Source organism: Dermacentor andersoni, chromosome 1, assembly GCF_023375885.2.
Source record: "Dermacentor andersoni chromosome 1, qqDerAnde1_hic_scaffold, whole genome shotgun sequence".
Lineage (NCBI taxonomy): Eukaryota > Metazoa > Arthropoda > Arachnida > Ixodida > Ixodidae > Dermacentor > Dermacentor andersoni.
This window is the reverse complement of record NC_092814.1, coordinates 397,101,502-397,116,674: the sequence shown is the minus strand read 5'-3', so window position 1 is coordinate 397,116,674 and position 15,173 is coordinate 397,101,502.

Genomic DNA, 15,173 nt, shown 5'->3' with positions numbered 1-15,173 from the left:
GCTGGCTGAAGCCGGAGCAGCACCTCGGCCAGGGGCTGATAAATCCTTTGGAGTGGAGAACATGAAAAAAGCGGCCATGGCTTCCGAGGCTTCGCCAAGCGGTACGCTCATGTTTTTATAGATACCACGTGAATTTTCACGACAGTGTTACAAAAAACGCTTTTGGGAACAGTGCTACGCCATATGTGGAGGGTCGAGGTAGGCATCAATCGAAAGCTGAGTCTCCGGACTACATACGCTGCACTGGGTATTACGATAGACGCCGTATTGTTACCACAGGCATCGTTCTTGCCTTGAAAATCGAGTACCAATTTTTGTCGTTTCCATAGGCTTCCATAGCTAAATCTTTAACTGCTGTGGGAACAAAATTCTTACGTGCCATAGCGTGATCACTGCGTTTGGCTCGTGTGGATTGTCTTCCAGAACGCGTCTGTCACCTGCCTTTTTCAATAATCGACCAGCAGCTTTTGTTATTCGCGAAAACCCCGCTCGTTCCATTGAAAACGCGCTAGCTTCGTGCCATGGCCGCTTGGGGCGCAAGTTGGTACGTGTCTAGGAAGGCTGGATATGCTGTTGAAGGAAAATTAGGCTGTGATTTATAAAATATTGGGTTAAAAGGTAAACGCAAACGGAGCAAAAGTCTATGGTCTATTTACCTGTATTCAGTCAATGAAAATGTAGCATGTCTTTACCGCCACGTAGAAGTCAGAGTGAAGAACAAAGACAGTTCCAAAATTGTGAGTCGCGAATCTAACTCCATATTTAGTGTACTTGTCCTCTGAAAAAGAAGTAACGCTCTAAGCACAGCGATACCGGCGCGCACTGTTTCGCTTTAACAGCGAAGCTGTATATGGCTAGAGTTCCGTGCATTTTTGTTCTCCGCGAACAAAAATTATCATCGTCAATGGCTCATATATCCGTAAGCATTCATGCTCCCGTAAGCGAGCAAACATGCAATGCCTCATAGCCCCGTAAGGCAGAGGCTACAAGCACTCAGCAAAGTGAAGCGAACAGTGCTCAAATTCTTTCGAATCACGTATACACCGTACAAAACAGCATGTAGAAAAACGTCATCATCAATGGCTCATACCCCTGTAAGGAAGCAAAAATGCAACGACTCATAGTCCCGTAAGGCTCATGGCTACTCACTTTGCGTGAATTAGCTGCGATGATACCACCTCTGTTGTCGTTGTCGGTGACTTCAATGTGCATGTGTCGGTGCCGAAAAGGGAGCGGTTTACGCGTTCCGTGTTGCAGACATATCCCTAGTCATGCCACACCAGTCGGGCCCAACCGACCACCCAGCGGCGTACGTGCATTGACTTGACATTACCAAAGAATGTGATCTCGGATTGTAGCGCGAAGTGACACGGACAGAGACTAGAAGCAGACAGGCCGAGCGCTCCTCCTGTCTGCTTCTACTCTCTGTCCGTGTCACTTCGCGCTACAATCCAAGATCATGTTACCGTACCAACTCGCCCAACTTTCTATCATTTAGTAAAAAAATGTGATCGCAGTTGCGAGTGAAATAATGACGACTCATCAAGACAACAAATTAGTTCATACCATTGTTCAAAATTATGTGTCACCTCCGTGTCATGTGCTCAACAGCCTCGCTGGTCCACCACCTTCACAGAGTAGAATGGCTCATGATTTCTCTCTTTCTATCTTTCTTTCTTTCTTTCTTTCTTTCTTTCTTTCTTTCTTTCTTTCTTTCTTTCCTCGATCTCTCTTTCGTTCTTTTGTTCCTTCTTTCTCTCCTTGGTTCATTTTTTCTCTTATTTCTTCATTCATATTCAGCCATTGCATGTTTGCTTGCTCACGGGGGTATGAGCTATTCCTGATTATTTCATTTCTTTCGGTAATAAGCCATTGCTGCTCGTATTTTTTGTACCATTCATCTACTTTCTTTGCACCACTGTTTTACTTTGTATCACTAGACTAGACGCCGCTTTTCTTTTCGGGTTTGAGCCATTGCTACGAACCAGTTCAGGCCTTCGCCCTTAACAAACCAATATTTTATGCACCAATGTAGCCGTGCGGTTTGGGGCTGCTTCCAACACGGGCACTAGGTCGGAGCTCATGTTTCACTTGACTGTATACGTATATCAGCATTATTTTAAAAAAATGCGGTATTTCTTTCTTGATGTTCAACAGTAGACAGTAAAAAGTTAAAATATATTCCGCCAAGCACTTATCCGAATACTTCAGTACTTTTTGTTCTAACACACACGTGCGCGCTACTCCATTTGATACAATGTACGAAAAAGTTATCCATTGCTTTCTGCCATGCAGCTGTTTTTATTCTTAATGACGCCAAGAAACCGAGCCTGATGCCACCAACGCTCCTATATGTAATCGGGAGCGCGCACAATGTTCTCGCACACTTTGTGTGATATACCGTAGCGCTGAAGTTCTTGTATAACGTAAGAGAGTCCGTCCTAAAGGGAGAAGTGTACTGTTGGGCACATGTGCTTAAGTTTATGAACTTGAACTGCGCCGAGAAATCCCGACCAAGCATTCGCACCTGCTTTATCAGAAGCGTACTGCACCACGAACATCCAGGCAGTTATTTTTTAACGGCGCCAAACATTCAAAAGAACAATGTAAATCTTGCTGACATTATTGTTATCATTCGAGTGTTCAAATTAGTAACCTCTAGGTAGGGAGAAAGTTGAGCAGTTGTTCGCGTAATAAACGGAGCTGCGATAACTATATTTTCAATAATTGATCTTAGGCGCCTAACGAAAATGAGTAGTTTGGAACCAGTCCTCCAGATTATCTAGCTGAGCGAATAAATTTTAAAAATGCTTCTGTTTTTTACAAATGTTTTGCAGATAAGCCCTTTTGAATCATAAGTGATGCTGAAAAAGAACGTCTTTAAGAGGAAGCTTTAGCTCAGGTGCTTCTATCTAAATACATGAACAAGAAGAATTCGTTTTTCTCGGCAACCACTGCACCAAATTTCACGAGATTTGTTGCATTTAAAACAACAAACGTAAGGTCTAGTGACTGCTGGTTTCGAATTTTTTAGTTTGGTTGTAAATATTTTATTAAAAATTGTCAACAATCGGAAAGTTTTGAACAACGGAACTGTCAAGTTTACAACTCTGTAACTCAACAACGAAAAATGGTAATATAATTCTGTGAATTGCATCTAATTGTGCTTCTAAAGCGGAAAAAATTGACAAGTTACAGATGAATATCAATAAATTTAATAACATGGAAATACAGCTTTTGCAGTACCCTTGTAAACAACGTAACAAATTCACGTAAGATGTAAAATGACGTATATAATTTGTCCCCTGTGAATGATCCAATGGATGACTTTTACAGAACCGCGACATCTGTTCTTGATGCAGAGCTATGAATTTGTAAACTTCATGCTTTTATTTTTTTTCAAACTCTGGAATATTTGAAAATCTTTTTAACCAAACGCAAGCCCTAAATGGAAATTCCGCTTTCAACAGTCACTCGAATTTAACTTTCTCTCTCAAATGCAACAAATTTCATTAAAAACGTTGTGTTTTACATGTATTTGAACAGGCCGTGTCAGAGTTTCGCCCGAGCTAAAGCTTCCTCTTAAGGGCGACCTGACTGCTACCATCCTTTTGTGATATTGCGATCAATGACATCGTGCGTGAGCATGTTCCTTGCGGCTAGTCCGCTTTCGATACGTATTTACGTTGTTTTTTTTGTGTTAGTAAGCAGTTTAAAGTTTTAATGTCAATACAGCAGCGAACGTCTGCCGCCGAAAGCTTGCTTTGTCGCAAAAGGAATGCACGACGCAATGATGGTGCAGATTTAGTGCGTCATCGCCGTCAAGATAATGGGATACCGCGGATGCAAGGAAGATAACGAACACCAAGTGCTAGCAGCTCCTGACGGGGCCATGCCGATGGTGATGGTGCCGTAGGAACAAAATACAGGGCGGCAATGCTGACTGCCCAGGCACTTAGACAACGAAGCTGTGAACCTCTGCTCCGAAATGCATTTGTCGTGTCAGTGAGCAAAAATGTGGGCCGATCGCGGAGGTTGGGGAGTATGAGGCCGTCATGCGGCGGAGGTGAAGCAGGGTTCAAGTGCTGCGCCCCTAATAATAATAATAATAATAATAATAATAATAATAATAATAATAATAATAATAATAATAATAATAATAATAATATTGAGAAGAAGAAGAAGAAGAAGAAAATTAAATAACTAAAGATGCATTGTTTTAAGCCGTGGGTATGCTGGAATAGTTTTTGAACAGCACAGGTACTCACGAGCAGAAGGCATTGACATTATGCAGAGGAGTAAATGTATGTACAACCTTACAATCTTGACCCGTAAAAGGACAGGGGCCCCGACCGTGCGGTTGTCTGTACCGTACAAACGAAAGAGGGAATTATGATATCCACTGTCTATATATATTCAGGCACACCCAAGTGTGATATCGAGTAGTTCATCACCACGCACTTTGCATTGGTTAGCAGTGAGGTCACTACCCTTGTGATCACCATTTCACCATTAAAGGCTTCAATGTGGGCATTTTAAAACCAGAAAACAAATGGTTCACTGAGTATCTGCAAGAATAATTTGGTTAGTAGTGCTACACCAATCCAAGTAACTCAGGTAAGTAACAACGGTCATGTATAGATTCTACTTTGGCCAAGATTCTGTCTAAGGTTGTAACTGGACCCACCCCGTAGGCATCACAGTAATCACAAGGCTATCGTCGCTACCATTGCCAAATGATGAAAATAATACGTGTCCCCTTGTCTAATCCTGTGTGATGTGCTACAGCTTAGCTCGCCATCTATCTTCACAGAGTGGAATGGCTCCTAATATTTTTTTTTCTTTTTGCGTCAGTTTCACTTTTAGAAAGTGATTATGCTATAAAGACAGTGTCATTCGTCCTTGTCTCTGCAGATATAAATAAGGTTCAAGTAAACTCGATATCCGCGCCGTGCTTGCTTAGCGTCTGTGGTGTTGGGCTGCTAAGCACGAGGTCGCGGGATTAAATCCCGGCCAAGGCGGCCGCATTTCGATGGGGGTGGAATGCGAAAACACCCGTGTATTTAGGTTTAGGTGCAAGTTAAAGAGCCCCAGGTAATCGAAATTATTCTGGAGTCCTCCACTACGGCGTGCCTCATAATCAGATTGCGATTTTCACACGTAAAAACCCCATAATTTTAAAGTCTATTATCCAATTGCATCCGAGAGGAGGTGTAAGCAAGGAAATACTGGCTCGCTTGCACACCCCTATACACAGAAACAAACATTCACCTATCTCTCTCTCAGGCATATAGACACGCATAAGAGGCACGTTTGCATCCATGCACATTTACACGCACCCACGCATGTGCAAACGCAGAAAATGTGCGCACGCACGCACGCACACGAAATTGAACGCATGCACACACACGCGTATGCTCGCAGACGCATAAGCGCGCTCGTGCGCACGCAGATTCAAATAGGGAGACACAAGCACACTCGAGCACACAAACTCAAGTACACGCGCATGCACACTCAAGACGTGCACATGCATATACACTCCCTCTCCCTCCCTGCTGCCTCTCAAGAAGTTACTGCGTGGAAAATGAATCGCACTTGCTCTGCATTTACAGTTCCGACGCCAGCGCTAATTAATCACCTTGTGGTTTAAATTTGGTGCTTCTTCAAGTGCACAGGGCAATTTTTTTTATATCCACTGGCTAGTGTAGATAGTGTAGGAAGTCGCCATATTTTTACTTCGCGTAGAAAAGTTTACCTCCGCCAACCTACACGAAGTGATATTTTATATATGTAATGTAGCATGAAAACTACACTTTCTACACTGCAGTTTCAATAAATGCAGGCAGCGGACGTCAAACAATATTAGTCATATAGCGACGATAGTAAATATTCGCTGAAGACGGTAGCGAAGTGCCTGCGCGACCATGTACCACAGAGTGAGGGCAGCTAACCTTCCAAGAAAGTAATATTAGATATCTTACTCATGGATAGTGCAGGCTGTTTTGCACCCCGCGCTGTCTTCGCGCAGTGCGCATTCGCCATGTATTTAGCTGCAGTTTGTCTAGGTTTGTTCACGAAAGAAAAAATTCTACAATGGAGTTTAGTTTCAGGGTAGCGTGATGTGGTTAATGCTACGGTCGGCCGGGTCGTCGTGAGTCCCCGATACCAGCATGTGTGACGGCGATCCCTGTGTCCTGCAAGGAACGATGACAATCCGCTACGAGGAAGGCTCGATGCGACGCTCCATTGGATGTTGTCGCCACTAACACAAATATGCAGCCGGTAAGTGCTAAGTCACGTGATTTTCGTCTGCTGATGCAGAAGACGACCCGCATTCTGCTGCGATTGGCTACAGCCCAGCGAGCCAAGTGCAGCACACGACTTTATAACCTCTGCCTAGCACTAAACTCGTCTACACGAGTCTACAGGAAGTGAATGTAAAAAAGAAGGCCTAACTTTCCCTCTGCTGTGAGGGTGCAAAACTAGTAGCTCCTTTAGTGAAATGTGGCTTCAACTCGGATCCCTGACCAAAACACTGCATTAACGCTCCACCTACGTTCCTACTAAGTGCCCTAAGCGCACACTTTGTTAGAAGGGGTTGCAACGCCGACAGACATCTCGTCGCAGTCCAGCGACTCAAGAACGTTTTCCGGTGCCGACAACCTTGATGTCGATGAGCGGCTCCAAATGTACAAGAGCGTCAGCAACCACAACAGGTGGTACAAAACTGTTGTGCTGGTTAACATAATTTTCTACCTGAAAGGAATGGCATGGCTCTGGTTTCGAAACCAGAAGGAAGAACTGACGAGCTGGGAGCAATGTAAGCGAAAGCTCCACGAGTTGTTCGGCAAACCTGTTGGCCGTCAGCGAGCTGCGCAAAGGGAACTTAGGTCCCGCGTAGAGGCGTCGACCTAATCATGTGATGAAGATCCAGGACGTTCTCACACTTTGCCGCAGGGCTGACGAGAGCATGTCAGAAGAAGACAAAGGGAACAGCGTACTCAAGGGCATAGCAGACGATGCTTGCAATTTTTCGTGCATAAGAGTTTTTCCACCATAGCCGACGTAATTAATGAATGTCAACGCTTCGAAGAAATAAAAAGTCGTCGCAACGCGCACCAGTTGATGCGTCTTCGAAATACTGCTGCTACCTCTCCGTGCGAGGACTTTCAGTCTGCGCATCAGACGTCAACGCCTGAGAGCCTCGTCCGTATCGTTCACCGGAAGGTCGGAGCCGTGGAACCGGTTGGCTTCCACACCTCCTTGAACTATTCTCGACCGACGATTGCCCTTGTGCAGTCTGTTGCGCGCGACGAGTTATCGAACCTTGGAATTCAGCCTATCTATTGCGTCAACCGAGGGGACACCTACATTTTCCTAAAATCTCTTCGTGAAGCCGGTACCCCTGTCGGCGTTTTAGCAACTCAGTGGAATGGCGAACATCCGACGACCAGCCGATATGTATCACATTGCCGGCGCGTTGGCCACATTTCCCGCCAATACCCCAATACTTGAACGTCATGCCAAAATAAGTGTGCGCTACAATCTTACGGCCACTCGCCAGGTACTTGTCTATCACCGCAAGATTCCACAGAGCCATACAACTCTACACAAGCGTCCTCATCTACACAGCAGAGTCGTTCACTCTCACTACGACAACCCCTGTCTCACTCATCCCCCTTTTCCCGTTCTCTGTTCCCCATGTACCTGCACTCTACGTGAAACTGACGGGTGCAGCTTCGAGAGGTGACGCTGCTAGAACGACCGGGATTCCAATTGCTCTACTGACCTTACCGACGGAAAGGAAAGCGACCAGCTTCGTAGACAGCTCATTTAAGTCCTGACAGCTGCGACGTCATGTCTTGTGCGAGTCGCTAGCAGAAGAACACTGGCCACAATTGGAATGTGTGCCAATCTCCTTGTTGTCTGTGGCCGCCAAACCTCTATTTTTTTTATTGTTCATTAAGTGTGTCCCACTGACGTTATTCTAGGCCTTGATTGCCTATCCGAACCCTCCTCCCTCATCTACTGCTCCGCTGGACTTGTTCCACTTCATTTACTTTGTCCTAACCCTCCTGGAGAAGTTCTCAGCAGGCTCTGCTTCGCTGAGCACATTCGACTCGCCCCACAAGCCATGACCAGCATCCTGCTTTATACAGCTCCACCTGTGCCTGATGGTGACTGTGTTTTGTCTCCTTTCGTGGAAGTTCTCCTTGCTCGTCACGTTGCTTTTCGACAAACCGTCGTCGGTATCGCCAACAACTGTACCAGCCTTCATCTCGTCAACTTCGGAACCAGTAACCACGTCCTACCACAAGGCATAGCCTTACGTAAATTGTCTTCCTCACAAATTTGCCTGTTTTCAGCCTTGACTGCTCATATTACGTCTTCTCGCGTTGACTCTTCTTTGCCGGCTGTCCTTCAGCTCACAAACGTAGTTGCTCTCGAACTTCTGCCTAACCATGCCAACTGCTCTACGCGTTGAGCAACATTTCTTTCCTAGGTCGAACTTTAGGGCAGACCTCTCTCACGACCCACCATATTGACACCGGTGACGCACACCCTATTCACAGTTGACCGTACCGTCTCTCCTTGCACAAACGACAAGTAATTCAAATGGAGGTCGAGGCTATTTTATTTCGAGGAATCGTTTAACCATCACCCACTCCTTGGTCGGACCCTGTCTTTCTAGTTAAAAAGGAGGCCAGCTGGTGCTTCTGCGAAGATTACTGGCACCGCGACAAGATCACCAATAAAGACGTTTATCCTCTGCCACGCGTTGATGACGCCCTCGTCTGCCTCCACGGTACGAAGTACTTTTCTTCCATTGACCATAGTTCCGGTTACTGGCAGACTGCCGTCGACGACATGGACCGCTCGAAAAACGCCTTTGTAACACCCGATGGCTTATACCAGTTCAAATTTACGCCCTTCGGCTTATGTAATTCTCCATCTACTTTTGAGCGCATGATGGCCACACTGCTTCATGACCTCAGGTGGTCCCTCTGTATTTGTTACTTAGCCTGACGCCATCGTTTTTGCTCCTACTTTTGCTACGCACCACGAGTGGCTCGATGATGCACGATGATAATGGAAGAGAGAGTAGTCTAGAGGAATTCGAAATCCCACAAGTAACGCCGGAAGAAGTAAAGAAAGCCTTGGGAGCTATTCAAAGGGGGAAGGCAGCTGAGGAGGATCAGGTAACAGCAGATATGTCGAAGAATGGTGGGCAGATTGTTCTAGAGAAACTGGCCACCCTGTATACACAATGCCTCTTGACTTCGAGGGTACCCGAATCTTCGAAAATTGCTAACATAATCCTAATCCATAAGAAAAGGGACTCCAAAGACTTGAAAAATTATAGACCGATCAGCTTACTGTCCGTTGCCTACAAAGTATTTACTAAGGTGATTGCAAATAGAATCAGGAACACCTTAGACTTCCGTCAACCAAAGCACCAGGCAGGATTCCGTCAAGGCTAGCCAACAATAGACAATATTCACACTATCAATCAGGTGATAGGAAAATGTGCGGAATATCCCCAACCTTTATTTATAGCTTTCATTGATTACGAGAAAGCGTTTCATTCAGTCGAAACCTCAGCAGTCATGGAGGCATTGCGGAATCAGGGTGTAGACGAGCCGTATGTAAAAATACTTAGAGATATCTATAGCGGCTACACAGCCACCGTAGTCCTTCATAAGGAAAGCAACAAAATCCCAATAAAAAAGGCGTCAGGCAGGGAGATACGATCTCTCCAATGCTATTCACAGCGTGTTTACAGGAGGTATTCAGAGACCTGGATTGGGGAGAATTGGGGATAAGAGTTAATGGAGAATACCTTAGTAACTTCCGATTCGCTGATGATGTTGCCTTGCTTAGTAACTCAGGGGACGAACTGCAATGCATGCTCACTGACCTGGAGAGGCAAAGCCAAAGGGTGGGTCTAAAAATTAATCTACAGGAAACTAAAGCAATGTTTAACAGTTTCGGAAGAGAACAGCAGTTTACGATAGGTAGTGAGGCACTGGAAGTGGTAAGAGAATACACCTACTTAGGACAGGTAGTGACTGCGGATCCGGATCATGGGACTGAAATAACCAGAAAAATAAGAATGGGCTGGGGTGCGTTTGGCAGGCATTCTCAGATCAAGAACAGCAGGTTGCCATTATCCCCCAAGAGAAAAGTTTATAACAGCTGTGTCTTACCAGTACTCATGTACGGGGCTAAAACCTGGAGGCTTACGAAAAGGGTTCTACTTAAATTGAGGACGACGCAACGAGCTATGGAAAGAAGAATGACAGGTGTAACGTTAAGGGATAAGAAAAGAGCAGATTGGGGGAGGGAACAAACACGAGTTAATTATATCTTAGTTGAAATCAAGAAAAAGAAATGGGCATGGGCAGGACACGTAATGAGGAGGGAAGATAACCGATGGTCATTAAGAGTTACGGAATGGATTCCAAGGGGAGGGAAGCGTAGCAGAGGGCGGCCGAAAGCTAGGTCGGCGGATGAGACTAAGAAGTTTCCAGGGACAACATGGCCACAGTTAGTACATGACCGGGGTAGTTGGAGAACTATGGGAGAGGTCTTTAAGTACACGGGTGTTTTCGCATTTCGCCCCCATCGAAGTGTCGCTGCCATACTGTATACGCTACCCGTCTTGCTTCTTCTTTCAGCAACAATATTCGAAATCGAACCCAACGGGAAGCTTAAGCTCTTACATGGGAAATGAGCAATCCTTTCTTCTGACAACCACTGCACCGAAATCAATGAGTCATGTTGAACTCCAAAGAAATAGTTAAAATGAGATTTCAGAAAGCAAATCTTTATTTAACTTCCACTTTTTTTTTAAATTCTGCAAAAAAAAATCGGAATATCAAGAAACAATACCTGGAGTATACAACCATGCACCTGAGCAACTATATATGATATCGCAGTTCTCTAAGCTGTACCTAATATTTCATTTAATGTGGAAGAAAATGATATATCATATGCAACCCTGAAATACACCACTAACTCCTGAATGTGACATTCGCAAAACACTTACAAGCATGTAACAACTTCACATAGGTCATAAGTTCATACGTCAAATTTGTCCGACTGAGATGCTCCAAGGGATGCATTTTATAGAGACGCGATATTAGTTTTTGATGCTAACGCATTTGCAAATTTCGTACTTCTTTCAGATTTACTGACCACCGACAAGTCTTGTCAATACTGCCATGGCCTAAATCAAAATTATTTTTGATGCAATCACTGTCATTTAACGTTCGGTCTTAAAGGCAACACGTTCTCTCTTAAATCCAACAATTATCATTCAGGTCGTCGAGCGGTTTTATCATAAAATCATGCGTTTTACATGTATTGGAGCAGCCGGCATCGAGGATAGGCCCGAGCTAAAGCTTCCTCTTATTGCATAGCAACGGTTCTATCTGAAACCCACGAGACATAAAGTTGACTATACAGAAGCCCGCGGCCGCAGTGGTGCACAAATAATAGGAAAAATCAATCAAGGAAACGAAAAGGAAGCTTTGCGGGAGCCGTTATCTCACCCAGACATCTCACCCGGAATGCCGACGCGCTGTCTGGCAAGGTGTCTAGCAAAATCGTCGATTCATGGCCAGTCGAGCAAGTAGGTTGCCTTCAAGATAAGGCTGATACACGAGCGCGCTCGTTTTCAAGTACCGAGGTGAAGCAACAGTCTAAGGATGCGCTTCTTTTTATTATGTTTGCTTCTATTGTGCGTCATGGCATACGTCACGGCGCGAATTTCAAATCTTTAAGGTCGATACGCCACGTTGTGGCGAAAAAGGAAACTAAACGCATATCCAGAGTTCCTGGGTATGAGTGAGATCCAGGGTACGTCATCTCGCCGCAGAGCCATGTTGTGGGGTTCGTTTTGCAGTGGCCTGTCCTTGTTGGATGTTTTGGGGCGGTGACATCATTACACAAGTGGTCGCTGCGAGCCAAGGCATCACCCCCTGGCCACCAGCCGTTCTCTTCCTGCCCAGCTGCTGTCAGCGCTGGACAGTCGAGATTCTCCGGGCCATGGAGGCGCTGTTAAGAACGGCCCCCTGAGGTGCAAGTTTCGCCATCAAGTTGCGACAGCGGCGTCAACTTTTCCTGGAACGCCACCGCAAACCTCTAGCCACGGCGTCACTAAGTCGACTGTGTGTGGAGAACAATACGCGCGCCCTCGACCCTCCATCGCTGAAGCCAAGATGAATTCGACGAAGCAGGCTTTGTGCCTGAACCCGCCACCGTCGATCTGGTCTGCTGTGAACAAGGGAGTCCCCGAGGGAACGTAGTTCGAGGCCCCTTGCCACGCGCCGTTCAAGACGCAAGACAATGGGCAACCGGAGGCCAAGCTGCGGGGGTAAGCTCGGGGAATAAAAGGCGCCTTTCCTGACGCAAGGCCCGAGCTCTACGAAGTCCGTCTGACGTCGGTTGAGGACCGTGAACCTGCGTGGAAGTGTGTGTGTGTGTAGTCCCTCGCGCAGAGAGGCGACTCGTTTACGATGACTGGTCGAACGTTTCCCTCACCTTGTGATCGAGGGAGGACCGAGTGTTTATAAACCGCTGTTGTGCGGCCGCTCAGTGTACTCTCTCTCGCAGTCATGCTAGACTGATTACTCCAACGTCCTTATGTAAGTACTGTGAATAAACCCATATTCCTCGTTCTCGATTAGATTCAGTCCTTCCCTTCAACAACGTCCTCAGCCTCGATAAGTTGGACGACGGCATGGGCCCCAGCTACCATCTAATTCATGCCAGACACCAATCTTGACAACTGGTAACGAAGGGTGGGATTGAGCCCCCAATCCTGACAATATGTAAGATAACCGCCGTCCCACGAGCACTAACGCCCCTCGACAACTACAATCTCCTGTGACGCCGGATGGAACCCCTGTTCTTAACCATGCTCATCGTTCCCCAGCACCACGCCGCCACTCCATCTCACCGATGAGACGCCTGCGAAGTCCTCTACCTCAAGGGAAACTAAGTGTCGCAGTTCCCGAAGCGACAACTACGTCCCCTTCGATATGCCAAAGACCTCGAAATAACCCCTGCAACGACATTGAGGTATACGTCGAAGGGATTCGAACATTCGCACTGGTTGACACGGGCGCAGCAATTTCGGCGTTACGCGCCGGACTTTGCCGACGAATAGGAAAAGTAACGACACCACTTTCCGGAGTATTTTTGAGTACTGCGAGCGCAGATCCTGTCGAACCATTTGAAGCCTGCACTGCACGCGTTGCGATCGAGGAGTTGCTTCATGTCATTGAATTCGTTGTGCTGCCATTCTGCTCTGACGATGTTAACCTAGGCTGAGATTTCCTTTCGTCAAACAATGCCATGATTGACTGAGCCCGCGCCGAGGTCGAATTTATTTTCTTGCCGATGCAGCCATGGACCAAGATCCGGTGACGTTTACAAAAATGCTTGTGGCCGAAGTTACTGATAATCCTCCTCAGTCAGCCCCCGTCGTCTCCGTATCTTGCGCATCAGCGCGTGACGGAACCGTGCAATACACGACAGGTGACTCCTTTGTCCGTCGCCGTTCCTTTCTGTTGCCCTTTGCCGTCAACGCCATCAGTGTTGGCTGTGGTGTCATCTGTGTGTGCAATGTGTCTTTTCTGCCGATTACTTTGCATCGCCGAGAGTGCCTGGGTTGCGTGCAAACTGCGGATGCTTCAATGCTCTTCGATGCTCCCGACGACGCGCATTCGACGTCCCTCGCCGCCCTCGACAGTGCCAATCGACCGCCGTTGGAGTGCTTCCATCCGTAAATCTCCAGTGATTTGACAACCACACAACGCGCGCAACTTATCAACTTGCTACGCGAATTTACGGCCTCCTTCGACTGCCATCAACATTATCTCGGCCGCACCAGCGCAGTATCGCGCAGCATTCACGCCGGTTCGCACGCCCCACCCCGGCAGCGTCCTTACCGTGTCTCAGCTTCTGAAGGCCGTGTAATCGACGAACAAGTGAGCGATATGCTTAGGCGTGGCGTGATTCAGCCATCCTATAGCCCGTGGGGGTTCTATTCGCTTCCACGTATATTACAGACGCCTTAACGAAATTAAGCGCAAAGACGTATATTCCCTACCGCGCATAGACGATGCTCTTGACTGTTCACAAGGTGCCGAGTTCTTTTCCTCTTTGGATTTGCGATCTGAATATTGGCAAGTCCCTATGGCAGAGGCTGGCCGCTCGAAAACCGCCTTTGTCACACCGACCGGATTATACGAATGTTATGTCATTCGGTCTATGTAATGCGCCCGCTACTTTCGAGCGTATGATGGACAGCATCTTGCGTGGGCTCAAGTGGCACACGTGTTTGTGCTGCCTAGATAATGTTGTCTTCTCCCCTGATTTCCCGACTTACTTCCAACGAATAAGAGATGCATTAAGCTGCGTTACTAAGGCTGGCCTGCAGCTTAACATCAAAAAATGATTCTTGGCTGCCAGTAAGATTGCCACCTTAGGCCACGTCGTATCCAAAGAAGGCGTGTTTTCGGATCCTGCAAAACTCCGTGCAGTTGCGGAGTTCCCCAAACCCACCAACCTGAAGACACTACGCAGTTTCGTCGGCCTTTGCTCCTATTTTCGCCGCTTTGTAAAGAACTTCGCTATGATCATCGCCCCTTTGAATCAACTGCTGGCTGGAGGTAACGCCCTATCCGCCTGGTCGAAAGCATGCGATGACGCGTTCACGAACCTTCGCCATCTGCTCACCTCTCCTCCTATTTTGCGACATTTTCACCCCGCTGCCCCAACTAAGGTCCATACAGATGCTAGTGGAATTGGCCTTGGGGCGGTTCTTGGCCAACACAAACGTGGTTCTGAGGAGTACGTCGTTGCTTATGCCAGCCGCACGCTGACAAAGTCGGCGCTAAACTACTATGTTACAGAAAAGGAGTGTTTAGCCATACTTTCGGCCCTTACGAAATTTCGACTTTACTTATACGGGCGCCAATTTGATTTACTAATGGACCACCAGGCGCTGTGCTGGCTCTCCTTATTGAAAGACCCCTCTGGCCGCCTCGCACGCTGGGCGCTCCGTTTCCAAGAGTAAGAGATCCGGGTCGTGTACCGCTCTGCACGGAAGCATACCGATGCCGACGCTCTCTCCCGCTCACCCATTTCACCTGACGCGCACA